General features: G+C 45.3%; 1 pseudogene; it reads right to left on the bottom strand.

Annotated features, from left to right (window-relative positions):
• Nucleotides 1-548: 548 nt before the first annotated feature.
• LOC136646541 (5S ribosomal RNA) lies at nt 549-670 on the bottom strand (annotated as a pseudogene).
• Nucleotides 671-16,543: the final 15,873 nt, after the last annotated feature.

Below are 16,543 nucleotides of genomic sequence, written 5' to 3'. Positions count from 1 at the left end.
CAAAATTCCATTTTAGACAATGGTTAATGGTATAGGCACTCTGTCCTCCATTGTATCTGGTCACCCTGACCCTGATACAACAGTTAGAAGCAGGGTTTAGGTATGAACAGGCTTTCCTCTGACTATCGTGTTACTATTATTAAAAGAAACACAAACCTATTAGCAGAGCCCAATTAACATACATCATGTCTATGCCTAATTCTGTGTCACAGGCACAGTTTTCAGAAAGGGGTTGAAGGACATTAAACTTGCAGTCCCTCTCAGTGTTTAAAAGCTGACCTTGTTCTGCACTGTTCAAAGGAAGTCAGGGAACATTCCAGCCTTAAGAACGTTTTCCTCTGAGGTACATACAGTGTATTCCAAATGTTGTAAAAATTGGGGGGTTGGGTTTGGAAAAATGGGAGAATGGCATACTCCACATCATTGAAAATGTGCAGGGGAGTATCCTATTATAGTGTCCTTTCCTCCATCACCAGGGTTATGCCAAGATTTCCTGATGCCTGAGGTGGCATGGTTGGCAACCTTCAGTCTCAAAAGACTATGGTATAAGCCTACAGCACCCAGTATTCCCAGGCGGTCTCCCATCCAAGTACTAACCAGGCCTGACCCTGCTTAGCTTCCAAGAGATCAGACGAGATTGGGCGTGTGCAGGGTAACAGTTGCTGCTGAATGCTGTTCCTCCCTCGCTTACCAGATGATGTACCAGCCGCTGGGCCTCCAACTCTTCAATGTTTTGGCTCAGCACTCAACTTCCCTGCACGTCTTCTTTTCTACCCCGTCTTCCAATGAATGACATGGAAAGAGAAGGTGGAGAAATGGAGGCAAAGTCGTTGGGCCGAGATGGGTGCCTTCCACCAATCTGCTACCTGACGCGACCACCTCTGCTGGTCTCATGGATGGGCCGGTCCTGCCCATCACTCTTGTGCTGTTTTCTGAACAGATTTTATTTTGTTGACATGATTCCCAGCATGTAACATTTTCTAAGGTTACATTATAATGGAAACTGTTGGTTGTTCATGTTGTATTTTTCAGCAACTTACCTCCCCCCTTTCCTTTTACCAATCACAGGCATAAGGAAGTCATTTTATAATTTAACATTCCATCTTTTATGTACATTGAGATTGCTTCATTGTGCTGCCTTCTGAGAACATGACATTCATTCTAAAATGTATTTCACCCTGAGTGGATTTATTCTTAGTATCACCTGGTTTAATCAATGATATGAAAGAAGTAGAAAAAAAGGAGAAGACTCCATGCATCGTAATCACAATTCCAGGTCACTGGAACTGGTTGTGGAACACGTTCAGCAATGGAATCTGAGCACCTTCTTCTTGCATAGCTCTGATGTCACAGAAGAGCATTTAAATTTAATGACAGTTTTGTAAGGCTGTGTTAATCCTAATATGATTTATTAATAGCCCAATCCTAACCAAATTTCCCCGTGCTGAGACTATGGTGCCAGCAGGGGCTATGCTGTATCCTGCAGGGGAATTTAGCAGGTGGAAAGTCTTTTTGGGGTAAGGGGACATTTATTCTCTTGTCCTGGAGAACATAAGAACAGCCCCACTGGATCAGGCCATAGGCCCATCTAGTCCAGCTTCCTGTATCTCGCAGCGGCCCACCAAATGCCCCAGGGAGCACACCAGATAACAAGAGACCTCATCCTGGTGCCCTCCCTTGCATCTGGCATTCTGACATAACCCATTTCTAAAATCAGGAGGTTGCGCATACACATCATGGCTTTTACCCCGTAATGTATTTTTCCTCCAGAAAATTGTCCAATCCCCTTTTAAAGGCATCCAGGCCAGTCGCCATCACCACATCCTGTGGCAAAGAGTTCCACAGACCAACCATACGCTGAGTAAAGAAATATTTTCCTTTGTCTGTCCTAACTCTCCCAACACTCAATTTTAGTGGATGTCCCCTGGTTCTGGTGTTATGTGAGAGTGTAAAGAGCATCTCCCTATCCACTCTGTCCATCCCCTGCATAATTTTGCATGTCTCAATTGGGTAAGAGGCACTTTTAACCCCTGCTAATTGGGTAAGAGGCACTTTTTCAAGTGGGTGCTCCTTTTTTTAGCAGGGGGAGAGTAACTGGCCCACCTCACCCCAGCACTGTCTGTTCTAGTGGCTGACTGCTGGTATTCTTTTGCATCTTTTTAGATTGTGAGCCCTTTTGGGACAGGGAACTATTCAGTTATTTGATTTTTCTCTGTAAACCGCTTTGTGAACTTTTAGTTGAAAAGCTGTATATAAATACTGTTAATAATAATTAATAATCTCAATCATGTCCCCCCTCAGGCGCCTCTTTTCTAGGCTGAAGAAAACCCCAGTCCCACACCACAACAGGTCTACTCAGACGTGTGTCAGCAAAATCTTATTGATCCGTATTGGCAGGTCAGGCCCACGAAGGAGGATAGGATACAGTGCTGCCAATCCTTCCTCCTCCCGGGTCGAATCTTCCAACCCCTGCCCCATCATTGCTCACCCCCACCCCATTTCACCCCTCCCCACCCTCACACACACACCCCCGGCGCAGCCTGTCAGGGGACTTACTTCATCCAGTGCATCCTGCTCCTTACACTGGTTTCGGCAGAAAGGCTCTGGCCTTCCCACCAATGGCCCTGGAAACTGTGCTGTGGCAATGTGCTTTATGACTTCAGGGCCAGCTTGGTCATCTGGTAACTTCTGGGTTACCGGGATGGCTGCCTTGGGTGAAGGGTGGGCAAAGGTTTCACCCTGCGTCCATCCACCGCTTCTGTGGCTGCCTTACCATGCCCTTACCACCCCCGCTATTACCCAGTCACAACTGTCACCACATAAGGATGATCCCATTCTACATAAATTTAGTTTTATAATATATAAATTTAAATATATCTAGCAGAACCATTCCTCATCCTTGCAGGAGATATGCTAGAATTGCCTTGCCCTTCCTAACAGCTGTCTGGCTGCAACATAGTCCTAAGGAGAGCAAGTGAAAACTGACAGTATTGTATGCCATATTGAAGGGACCGACCCTCTCCCTGACTGGGTGCATGCCCAACCCCTCTTCTTTCTAGGAAAGAAGCATGCTCCATCTTTGAGAAAGACGTTCATTCTAGGTCCATGCATTCCCCTTACATTGGGCACCATGCAAATAGTCTGTCTTCTCTGCTATTAGGCTTCAGCCCCACTTATCTGATTAATTTGGTGTTGGCAACCTTCAGTCTCGAAAGACTATGGTATTGCGCTCTGAAAGGTGATTCTGGAACAGCGTCTAGTGTGGCTGAAAAGGCCAATTCGGGAGTGACAATCCCTTCCACACTGGGAGCAAGTGTGGTCTGTCCCTGGTCTGTCTCCCTGGCTATGGGCCTTCCTTCTTTGTCTCTTTGCCTCAGCCTGTTGGCCAAGTGTCTCTTCAAACTGGGAAAGGCCGCTTTCCCTGCTTGCTTCAAACTCCAAGCAGGCCGCTCAGAGGCCAGGGTTTCCCACCTGTTGAGGTCCACTCCTAAGGCCTTCAGATCCCTCTTGCAGATGTCCTTGTATCACAGCTGTGGTCTACCTGTAGGGCGCTTTCCTTGCACAAGTTCTCCATAGAGGAGATCCTTTGGGATCTGGCCATCATCCATTCTCACGACATGACCGAGCCAACGCAGGCGTCTCTGTTTCAGCAGTGCATACATGCTAGGGATTCCAGCACGTTCCAGGACTGTGTTGTTAGGAACTTTGTCCTGATTAATAGTTAAGAAGAAAAGGGAGAAATGGAAGCACTTTCCTTTGTAACTGCAGGACATCAATGTTTCCTCTGAAACAGGATCCAATTTAATGACAGGTAGACAAAGGACGGGTTTGGGTCATGAACCAGAGGCCTCCCTACTGTGGTTCACACGTGGGGCAGTGGCATTTACCTAGAGCTTGGCGTACAGGAAATGTGTAGGTGATATAATGATGTAATCACATTGCCCCTAACCTACAGGGCTCTTGGATTAAATGTGAAAGCCTGCCTCCCTTTGGCAATCTCTGGGCCGCTTTTGACCCAGCTGCCACGCACTCTTACCGGCAGGTGGTGAAAACATGACTCGTGGCAAGAGTATGCAGCAGTTGGGCTTGAAGCAGCCTGCAGATTGCTGAAGGGAGGCTTGGGTTATGTGGTGATACACCCTGTCAAGCCTTGTGCATGGGGCGGCCTGCCCCATCCTAGTGACACTGAATGACAGTTTGAAAAGAACAAACAGGCACTGCACAGAATGACACTGGTTCAGTTCACACAATGCCTCAGTAAATAGGCAGGACATGGTAACTGAGGGTCCAGATTTGTAAGTGGCCAGTGACTTCTCCATAGACCTCAATTTGGGCTTGCTTCTAGAAGAATTTCCACCCTTTTCAAGCAGTAGATTGGCAGGGGACACCTGAATCACTGTCGCACACTGGTGTGGGCCACTGTGAGTTACAGGAAGTTGGACTAGATGGGCCTTTGGCTTGATCCATCAGTGCTCTTCTTACGTAAATCAGATTCCTTGAATTCCTTTATATTTTATACAGCAAGACTTTTTCTGTTCTCTCTTCTTCATTCCTTGGTGGCTAGCAAATCATGAGGCAACCCAAGGTAAGTGCCTTTTTATCTGCCACTATCTGGCAAAGTACAGTACATGATTGTTTGTTTCCTCCTGTAAAATGTAATGGCTAGAGTTGAGCAAAACATATGTCATTTGGACAAAACCGAAATGACCCATGTACCACCCCTGTGCAAAATTATCATTAGTGGCTTCCATTAAAGTTCAAAAGTTGCTTGAGGCTCAGGGGATTTGGTGTTTCAAGGCTGATGTTCCTGATGGTACATTTTCAGGGAGTCGTAATTCTTTCATTCATGCGTTTTTCATTACTGTGGCTTAATCCAAAACAGATTGTGTAACGAGACAAAGCCTTTGGACTGAATTTAGAAGGCGAACGGCTGTGTTAAAGGCCTAATGCCCTGCAATCACATCACCATGCACGAATTGTTTTAATTGTGGGCATTTTATTATTCAGATTCTAGAAAATCTGAAGAGTTTAAAACCTGGTCCTATTAATTCAGTATTCTTCATAGAAATGGGTGAGAAGGCCGGCTGGGATTTCTGAGTGTTTAACTCCAACTTTGAGAAGCCACAAAAGGCTCCTTGAGCTGCATTAAATTTTAATGCTCAAAAAGCTCCAGTGGTAATCACTCTACCTCCATACTACCCCTTCTCCCACCCCCAGGGAAAAGAGACTCATCTTGAGAAAGTAGGAGAGGGAGCACACAGAGGAGGTTTCCAGCAGTGTCATCAGTTCTGTCACAGGATGATGGGGCTTGTAGCACCATTCTGTCATCCTCGGTAGGAAATGGCGCTCATCCAGAGCAGGAGCCCATTATCTCTTTCCCATCACTGCAAGGAGCCCTCCTTTCTTTGATACCCATTTTGCCAACGTGACTGTTTTCCCATGGGGCAGTGGGTTCTTCAATCTTTTTTGCACCAAAATATAAAAAGTACGAGTGAGACTGGTGATTCAGCTCATGGCGGCCATCCCCACCCCTTCCAGCCTCATCTGCACATCACTTCCAGCTCTTCCTCTTGCCACCCACTTGACTCTGTTGTCTTTTGCACTGCCTGACATCAGGCAGTGCATAAGGCAGCCATGGCTGAGAGTGCAGGTGGCCACCTGGCCCTTAACAAGCTGCATCCCTGACTCTTCTCTGCAGGCAGTGTCAGCTTCTCTAGCAGTGAGGCAGCTGCATGCTCTGCCTACCCCCTCCTGGCAGCTAGCTGCCTGGCCTGAAATGAAGCTGACTGTTTCTGTGGTTGGTCCTGGCTCTTTCAACTTGTGGTAATCACATCCTAGGCCACCCAGTTCTCATGAACATGCCAGCACCATTCTGGATGCTCCACAGGATCCTCTGGCCATTGTAAAATAAGTGAGAGTCACTGGCATAGCTAGAGGGGGGTGTCACACTAAATTTTGCAGAGAGCCTCCCTGCCATGTGGGTGGGTGGAAACGGAGGCAAATGACTCCCAAGGGGAGGGGGAGGAGTCACTTGCATGCTGCAGGGAGGCTCCCTGCAAAACTTAGTGTGCCGCCCCCCCCCAGCTACGCCAGTGGTGATAGTGAAGCTTGAGTCATTTTTGTTCCTGTAAGAGGTGGGCTTTGAAAGGTTGCCACAACCTCCAATATGAGGCTTTGCAACCCCACCGGGGCTACGACCCACCGGATGAAAATCGCTACCATAGGGGAAGGGAGAGAAGATCACAGTTGTTAGAGGTAAGGATGGCAGTGAACAGACATGAACAGAACTGAACTAGGGATCTGCTACAGTGGGCTGTTAAACAAACAGATCTTTGGAAACAAAGAAGCAGCTAGTAGTACCTTATAGTCATGCATATGATAGAAAATCTGAATAGTACTGAAAATGTGAGCTTTGGCACTGTGGGTACATGTGATTTCTGCAAACAGAAGAAAGTTAAAATGGCTCTTTTTCATCAGAATGTTGTTTTTCCTCTGTGTTTCCTTTGTGATTAAGTAAAATATAAATGAAGGTGAAGCCGAGGTTTTCAGACTGAATTAAAATTGCAATTTGCCCTATTCAAAAGGTCATGCAATTTTCGCTCCGTATTATCTTTCGTCGAAAAGTTAGAAAGCATTGGGTTTACATGTTATTGCAAGCGCATAGAGAAGAACAGTCTGAATGCATTGTGCCACCAGTTAATTTGCTCTCCAGTAACATGAACTACCCCCAAAAATATGAATATAAATAGGCAATCAAAGGGCAAAAGCGTCTTGTTCAAATGTACATGGAGGAGTCAACGGCTGGAGAGTGAACAGAGGGCGTGGGTGCAAACCGAGCTAGCGCAAGACCTCCTGTTGCCCACCGAAGGCAGCACCCTCATACCTGATGGAGCGACAGATTCTGAGGATCTCCCCTTACCCCAGGATACCTCCAGCAGACAAAAATGCCCCATGGGATCAAGCATAGCCCACACCTGTGTAGCTGCATCGCTGCACAGGGATTTAGGTTGGATTCAGTTGTAAATTAATTCATTTTGGTCTAATCCTAATATAGCGGCAAACAGTGTGCTTCGATATTCTGTCAAGGTTGTGCCTTCCTTTTTGTCCTTTAAGACTGCTAGTCTTTATGCCTGTTCTGCTATTTTTTCTTATCCAATTACTCTAGTAGTGTCCAGTAGCTTAGTATCCAAAAAAGTAGAATCCAATTACTTTTTCTTACAGAAATCTGATGTGCCTTCATTCTTTGCAATCTGTGTTTTACATATTCTAGTTGTAGTTGCAACATTCTCTTGCTTATCTTCAATTAATTCTTGACTCTTTTATAATTTTTTAAACTCCGTCATTTCTTGTTTTATTTTGTTGTACTTCCTTTTTGATTCTTGCCTTCTTTTATCTATACCTTTGATTCTTTTTCTTGTTCTGCTTTGTTTCCTTTAGATGTTCTTTGCGCAAAGTTATTGAATTCTTCCGAAAATAATTGTCTTACTTCTTTTTCCGCCAACTGCATTTTATCGAACACAGTTCTCTGCTGTCTTCCTGAATCTAGTCTATATTTCCATTCTTCAAATAAAAGGTTCTTCAGATTCTAGTTGTCAAATTCTTCTATCTAGTTCTATATATACATTCTTCAAATAAAACATTAAACATGCTATATTCTTTTGTTTTAGAAGTGCTTAATTATCTTTCCAAATCAGTGCAAGATTAGAATATAGAGCAGGGGTGTCCAAAGTTTTTGGCGGGAGGCCCACATCATCTCTCTGACACTGTGTCGGGAGCTGGGGAAAAAAAGAATTAATTTACATTTAAAATTTAAATAAATTTACATAAGTTTACATAAATGAATATATTAAAGATAAACTTATATGAATGAAGGTAGGTCTTGCAATAGCTCAAGACCCATAAAAGGCCTTGCACAAAGCAAGGCTGGCCTTTCCTTTGCTTCTGCTACTGCATCACAGACGTGAAACAACAAGCAGTGGAGGAAGCCCTCATTCCACAGCTCACGCAAGAGGTCAAACAGTCATCCCTACGCTGAGAGCAGTTGCATCAGGCCAGTGTGGGCTCCAACAAATCTCCAGAGGGCCAGAGGCTCATTGGAGACTGGGGACTCCCTGAGGGCCGCATTGAGAGGCCTCGAGGGCCGCATGTGGCCCCAGGGCCAGGGTTTGGGCACCCCTGATATAGAGTCTACCGATGCTGCTTACATACCAATAATCACAAACGTGCTTTACACTAGTGATAGATAGGATTGTGCTGTCAGTTGGACCCAACTCTTCGGATCCTAGTTAAAGCTTACATTTTTGGATTATAGTGTACTTTGATGAGGGTTGGATGTGACATGGATGACTGGATGGTCATACCTTTTTCATTGGGGAAGTGTTAGCCAAGGTGGCCTTTTAGCCCCACCAAAGTCCATGATTCTACTTCATACCAAATGGAAGAAACTATTAACATCAGTGTACACCCAGCTATTGAAGCAGACAGCTAGTAAACACACAGATCTTTTTCCTAAGATGTGCTGCATCTGGGCATAGTTTGCAAATTTTACTAGGTGATATTTTGTCATTTATTTTATCCCGATTGTATTTCGTTCATATTTTAACAGCTTTATTATGTTTTTCTGAATTTGTAAACCTCCTTACGCCTCTGTTGTTTGCATGGGAATATTAGACGATACATCTAAAAGCTTAAAAGAAGCATTCTTTTCTGCGTGAGAAGCAGGGAATACCTCTTCTCAGATTGCACCGATGACTCAGGGTTTGGTGGAGTTCTTGTCTCAGAATTGTCACCCTCTTTTGAATTGATCAAAAGGTAGTAATTGATTAATCAATGGACATAAGAACAGCCCCACTGGATCAGGCCATAGGCCCATCTAGTCCAGCTTCCTGTATCTCACAGCGGCCCACCAAATGCCCTAGGGAGCACACCAGATAACAAGAGACCTCATTCTGGTGCCCTCCCTTGCATTTGGCATTCTGACATAGCCCATTTCTAAAATCAGGAGGTTGCACATACACATCATGGCTTGTACCCCATAATGTATTTTTCCTCCAGAAACTTGTCCAGTCCTCTTTTAAAGGCGTCCAGGCCAGACTCCATCACCACATCCTGTGGCAAGGAGTTCCACAGACCAACCACACTCTGAGTAAAGAAATATTTTCTTTTGTCTGTCCTAACTCTCCCAACACTCAATTTTAGTGGATGTCCCCTGGTTCTGGTGTTATGTGAGAGTGTAAAGAGCATCTCCCTATCCACTCTGTCCATCCCCTGCATAATTTTGTATGTCTCAATCATGTCCCCCCTCAGGCGCCTCTTTTTTAGGCTGAAGAGGCCCAAACGCCGTAGCCTTTCCTCATAAGGAAGGTGCCCCAGCCCTGTAATCATCTTAGTCGCTCTCTTTTGCACCTTTTCCATTTCTACTATGTCTTTTTTTGAGATGCGGCGACCAGAACTGGACACAATACTCCAGGTGTGGCCTTACCATCGATTTGTACAACGGCATTCTAATGTTAGCCGTTTTGTTCTCAGTACCTTTTCTAATGATCCCAAGCATAGAATTGGCCTTCTTCTAGGACAGCCCAATCCTAACTTGCGCTGGAAACAGGCTGGCCAGGGGGCCTGCACTGTATCCAGTACAAGTTTGGGGCTGATTGCAAGTCAGCCCAGGGCAAGGGGAAATGTTTCCCTTTACCTTTTGTTGCGCTGCAGCAGCCCCAATGGGTCTACTCAAATCTGTGCCACCTGATGAGGTGGCGCAAATTCAAGCCTGGGACTGTCCTGGGCTGCCCAGTAGCAGGGTCAGGATGTGGCATAACTGCTGGATCCTTGACCCGCCTCCTGTTCATGGTTCTGCCTGCTGCCTTCCCTCCCCTTCACCTGAAATGCCTCCCTCCTGCCTCCTCCCCGCCCTCTTCCCTGATCCCTGAGCCGGCTGAACTCAGCCAATGCAACTTACCCCCTTCCCGGGCCCACAGCATCGTGGGAAGGTTGGTGCATGTCTGTATATTGGCCTATCTCCCAGAAGAGTGGCACAAAAGTGCTTTATGGCACTTTTGTGACACTCCTGGGCCAGTGCAAGGGACTTGCTTCAACCGAAGTGAAGGTCAGGATTGTGCTCTCAGTTAATCAGTAAAATGCTCATGTTTTAGTTGTTATTAATAACCAGTGGCATCACTAGGGTTTGCATCCCCTGGTACAGGTGGCCAGTGCATCACCCCCATGGTGGACTTCCTCCCATGCAGTGAGCAGGGCAATGCCCCAAGTGGTGGTCTTGGTGACTTATCATTCCCCTGCCCCCACTGGATTTTTGGCCATAACTTTTTATAGTACAGAGATATTTCACTGAGGTTTGATTCATTGCACTCTGCATGAAATTACACATTGAATGCTATTTAATGTGATGGTATTATTCAAAAATACCAAGATTTTTAGAAGTTTTGGCCAGTAGTGGTATCACAGATCCCCTGTGTGTGTCACCCGGAGCAGACCCACACCCCCTGCACCCCCTTAGTGACACCACTGTACTTGTCGTAAGAGGCGACTAAACAGCCACCGGGTAGATGGGACTCGATAGCCTGGGAAGGCAGCTCATCTGAGAGAAGGAAAACTCTGATCCCAAACCTCCACTGCCTTGTGGCTACATCCAGTTATGGAAAAGGCTTCAGGAGTCAACCTTGAGGCAAAATCAGGAGCCAGAGTCCCTGAGGCAGTTCATGGCTGAACACAGTCATGTTCTGGCAACTCCTGCGATGCTGCTGGAACCAACCATATTGGCCTCTGCCTTTCCATTGGACCATTTCAGCGACGTGGAGAGGGGGGATTTGCTGCATGGATAACAGCCTATCCTCCATACCTACTTTACCCAGGCTTCGCGCACTGGAGAGGACACTCTGTTCCAGAACCACCATTCAGAGCGTGATACCATAGTCTTCCGAGACTGAAGGATGCCAACAACAGTTAATAATAGGACAAGTATTGGACAGATTAGCTCTTGCTTCTTTAATCATAGCCCTACGAAGTTGCCTTGAAGAGCATGCTTCTTTGAACCATAAAACTGAAAAACTTGGGGCAGCCCATTGTACTCTGAGTCAGTGTAGTTGCAAAAGCCGAACCGCCATCACAAAGGAGCTATACACTGCTGTGCAAGATGCAACTTTTGATAAGGCTACCTCTCAAGCTACATTTGTAACTGGATTGAAAAGAAGCACAAAGGAGACCTGAGTGTCTGACATTTGGCCTTGGGTACAAGCCCAGGATCTTTTCTATGCAATTTTGTTTGGCCGCAATGTTCAGCTTGCTTTCCGCTCTGCTCAACTTCAAGCTGAGAGAAATGGTGAAGAGTGAAACATTTTTTAGCCTGCCTTTAATTGGGACTCAATTCAAACTGTTCTTGAATGGTAAAATATTAAAGGAGTGACATACGGGCCATAAATAATGAACGGAGGAGCTCTTCCTTCGCGAGATATTCTTAACAGCTTTTTTATGGCAGAGATTTGTCAAAACCTGTGAAAACATGCCACATTTGTTTCCTTTTCTAGAGGCAAGATTGAGGGCAAGGGAAGACAGTCACTACTAATAGAATTAAGGGAGCTTAAAAACTGGAAAACAGGCCTATGCATGTCTACTCAGAAGTAAATCCCATTATATTCAATGGGACTTTAAATTCAAAACCCTTTGAATTTTTTATTGTTCACTTGTATAATGCACTGCCTAACATACACGTTGCCTTCAAATGTTTCTCAGCTGCCAAGATTACATTGAGCTGATTCTGGGCGATGCTTCACCTACCAGCTGGTCTCTTTGCAACTGAGGGCTTGAATGTGACGTGAGCCCATGTGTGTTCCCCCTCCCCTTGTGCCTGGCCGCCATTGCTTGATGGTGTGCATGTGGGACTGTGGTTTGTGTGAACTGGCACTCTAGTCACAGTTCAGATATTTCACGCATAAAGATCTAGTGTGGAGTGACATGATTAACAGTGAAACCCTATGCGTGCCTACTCAGTGGTAAGCCCTATTACGTTCAATAGTACTGAGTGTATGGGATTGTGGGTAGGACTGCAGCCAAAGGCACAGGCTCTAGCTTACTGAACACAAAGGCTCTTACTTACAAGCAAACACATAGGATTGTAGTATAGGGCTGCAATCCTATGCACACTTTCCTGGAAGTAGGTCCCATTGAATATAATGGGACTTACTTCTGAGTAGACATGCATAGGCCTGTGCTGAAAGTGTCTCTTTCCCCATGCTGTTAAACAGTGGCTGTTTGCTGGTGTGTCTATCTTTTCGACTGAGCCACTCTGGGACAAGCAAGATTTTCTTTTTTTTCTTTTTCTTTTGCTCTGTGAAGCACTTTATGAACTTTTTTGTGGTTGTTGGTGAAAAGTGGTATATCGATCCTGTTTCTATTAGGAATAATAATAGGTATTCGGAAAACAAGAGAGTGGAATGGCATAAGCCAGCACGGATTGCATCTTGCAACTGCAGCTGAATATGAAATTTCAGTCCCAATCCTGTACAACTTCCCAGTGCTAATGCAACTGTGCCAATGAGGTGTGAGTAGAGTCCTGCTGTGGAAGGATGGTCACAGAGGCCTCCTCAATATAAGGGTAACATGGGGAGAAGGAGGGTGACGCAGGGTGGGAGTGGGTGGAGCGGACCTGGGAGGGGGTCAAGGACAGCTGCAGAGGCTGCAGCTGGGTCCTATCCCCCCTCTTGGGTCGAATTCACCATTACGGGGTTGCATGGGCCTGTGCCAGTGATTTTACTGGTGCAGGACTGAGTAGCCCCATAGCGACTTCTGGGGCTTTCCCTGGGGCAATTGGACCAAAGTCCCCTTATCTCTGGGAGACTTTCGGCAGTCTCATTGTTTACACGGGATACAATGGTGGCTGTTTGGGAGCTGTTGCATCATGGTGCATTTAGTTTGGAGAGGACTGAGCTCTCGGTCCCCTTACAATCAAATGCAAAGCCAAGCGCTTCAACAGATCATCCATTTTTTTTCTTTGCATGTCCCTTATCTTTCCTTCCTTTGTCTCACCATCTGTTATTCCTTCTTCGCCACAAATATTAGCGGCTGTTTCAGAAACACTAGCTGATATTTGGAATTTAAACGATGACAGCATTTCATCGGGGGATTTCGAGTAACACCGACAAACGTGTGTTGTTCACAGGAGAGCAAACAGCAAACAAAATAGGTCAGCCAGCAGGACGACCGTTACAAGTAAAATGATTAGTTATGACATTTCCAACACACAAAAGCATCTCTGGGTGACGCTGTCTTTGGCGTGCTCTGTTCTGATGTTTTCCTGGGTGGAATTGCAAACACTCCTGATGCTTGGAGCGCATGGTCATGGCTTAAGAACTGGGTGAGAAGTGGAAAAGGTGAGCGTCCCTGATTACAAAATCAAATTGGCTTATGACAGCTACTTCTTCACAGTCTACTTAGCTGCTCTGGTTCAGTGGCGTAGCTAGAGGGGTGCAAAACACTAAGTTCTACAGGCGCCTGAACACAGAATGCCTCCATTTTGCTCTCACCACCCAGAATGGCTCTGAAGGGGAGAGGGGGGCACCGCTTGCATGGCGTGTTCAGGTGCCTGCAAAACTTCGTGCTTTGCACCCCCTTAGCTATGCCATTGCTGTGGTTGATATCATCGCCTCTGAGAGTGCCTGTTCCTCACTTTGCTAAAACATGCAGCATTTGGCCCTGTGCATACCACTCTACATTTATCCGAATAGAAACTACAGTTTGGCTGCTAGGAGCTCATTTAGGGAAGCCCTAGGAAGATGGCACAGACCTTAATCAGCACCCCCCCCCCCCAACACACTCACATGCAGCATGCATTTGAAAAATTTCTATACTGTCTCTTTCAGATGCACCCCTGACTTAGATAGGACTGCAATTAATAAGTCCTAAACTGCTTTGGAAAATACTCTCTGTTTTTGGTTTTAAAAAACAGTGCTCTGTAGCACAGATGACTGTTATTCAGCAAACCAAAACAAGTTTATGTTTAAAACATAATTTAACATGTTGCTTGAGTCTTTAAGCCATGGGTTAAAACACATTGTAAGATCTAGTCCTAACGTTTCCCTTTCAACTGTGGAAAGCATCTTCAGGGCTTACAAAGAATTTGTATCCTCTCATCTGTTACCTGGCTACTGGCAAGTTAAGGTTGTTTGGGACTATGGTGAATTCTTGATTTAATGGACCTCAGTTCAATGGACTTCAGAAGTAAGAGACACTTTCTGTCTGCTGAGATCTGTTAAGCCCTACCTTTCAGAGCTCCTTCAGCATCACTGAGGGAGCTCTGTGAAGTAAGAAAGAATGGACTCAGAAGCAGGTTTACCTATCTTTCATGTTCCTTTAATGCTGCTGTGGTCACTCCACCCTCAAGCAGGGTACTCCAGGAATGGTGTTTATGCCTCAGGCCTCACCTTCTTCACCTTCCAAGACATCATTTGGGAAGAGGGTCCTGGCTGTTGTTTTTGCCTCTTGGTTGTTGATTTCGCCTCTCCTCCTGTGTTGCCTACTGCTTGTTTTAAAACAAGCTGGATCTTGAAGCAGCCAGTTTTAAAGAAGCAGTAGATATTGGAGGAGATGGAGAAGAAGAAGATGTTGAGGATGGGCCTCACAAGTACTAACTAGAGGTGGTGAAACTGTTTTTCAGATGTCTATGTTTTCTGAAGTTAGAAGTGCAGAAAGCAGTGTTAAGTGTTTTTAATTCAAAATTTACATTATCGTTATAATTCTAATCATTATAATTCTAATCACTTTAAAAGTGCATAGGTAATACAGTGTCAGCAGATGCAGCCACAGTCCCCATATACCCCCTCATTAAATAATAATAAAACCCAAATAAAATGTGTTTTGTTTTTTTTTACAAAAATGAGTGCAGAACGTGGTGTTATGTGTTTTTATTTCATTATCAGTTTTCACACACCTATAGTACTAAAACATGCATGCAAAAATAATTAGGAAAAGGGGCAGAATTTGGATGCTGCTTTTAGTCCTAGTTCACCTTAGGTCAGTCATTTTTAATCTTTTTCATCTCACGGCACACTGACAAGGTACTAAAATTGTCAAGGCACACCATCAGTTTTTCGACAATTGACAAGGCACACCATGCTGTTGGTGGGGAGCTCACATCCCCATTGGCCTTATTAACAATTGACTCTTCCCCAAACTCTCATGGCACACCTGCAGACCATTCGTGGCACACCAGTGTGCCACGGCACAGTGGTTGAAAATGGCTGCCTTAGGAAAAGCCTGAGTCCAGGATCCAATCTCTCCAAGACTCTGGAGAGCTGAGCCAATCAGAGTAGACAGATATTGTATTTAAGTGGTCCATTGCTCCACCTCTGTAATTGACAGCTTCATATGCCTCTTGTACAGGTGCAGTTCTAGTGCATAGAAGATGCTTCCACCTGCTTTTAACTGATGCCTTCTCTTCTTCTGCAGCCCCCATGTCTCATCCCACCATGCTCTAAAAGGTGTGAACTCATAGCCTGAAAGTCTGGATGAAAAGGTCTGAAAGGGCCTATTCTAAAACAAGTTTTTCCCAGCATACCATACAACAGGTGCAAAGGCAGGCCACTGTTGACCCCACTGGCACAGGGCATTGGGAAACCATCCAATTACATTTTCCAGTTTATACAGACTATAAATAGAGGGCATGAGTTTCTTATGTGTCTTGACCACTAGCCCCTATAAACCAACAATGCCCAGCTTTCAAGAAAACTCTCGTCCTTTTCCTTACGCTCCTAATAACTTCTGTCATGCATGCCATTACAGCTGTCAGGAAAGATTAATTTCTTTGTATGTGACAAGAGGGGAATCATCCACAACCAATAATTAGTATTGGAGGGCATATCCTGTTACATTTATTCAGCTCTCATTACTGAATCTGTACATATGGATCACATACTAGGAATAAAGACCTGACATCCTCTTTAAACAAAGCAGTGATAAGAAGGGGCAGAGTGAGCCCACCAAAAATCTCCAGCCTGCACCAGGCGCGCAGCTATTCCAAGACCATGCATCCCATCCATGAGTCATGTCAGTGAGCATTAACCCATGCAGGAATAGAGACCACATGTTAAATCCAATCCAGAGGTTTCTTTGTGAGAAAAGCCACACTACTCCCTTTTCCTAGGTTGCCAATCAGACTTCCTGTGGCTACATGTATCTCAGCAGCACTTGCCCACTAAAAAAGGTAGAAATTTCATTGTGTGATTCACTACTCCTACTTTTACAGGGAAGTTTTTTTCCTTAGTTGTTCAGTTCTGCCTTTTAACCAAGGAAGAGTCACCTCCCCCAGGGAACCCTTTTCCAAAAATTGGGCTTCTGTTCCTGCTTCCAATCAGGGAGTTTCCCAATTGGTTACTGGTGCCAACCAATGGATTGCTGGTAATCAGGATGGCCTAGGACAACTTGTCCAATGCAGAAGGTCCTAGCAGTGGGGGAAAAGACTCTTCTGTATGGACAGGAACCAGGTTCAAGACCACTTCTTCATTGTCATATGCTGCTTCCTTCATGTCCCTTAGTGTCC

The sequence above is a fragment of the Tiliqua scincoides genome, chromosome 3 (assembly GCF_035046505.1).
Source record: "Tiliqua scincoides isolate rTilSci1 chromosome 3, rTilSci1.hap2, whole genome shotgun sequence".
Taxonomy (NCBI): domain Eukaryota; kingdom Metazoa; phylum Chordata; class Lepidosauria; order Squamata; family Scincidae; genus Tiliqua; species Tiliqua scincoides.
This window is presented reverse-complemented; position numbering and strand designations above follow the sequence as displayed.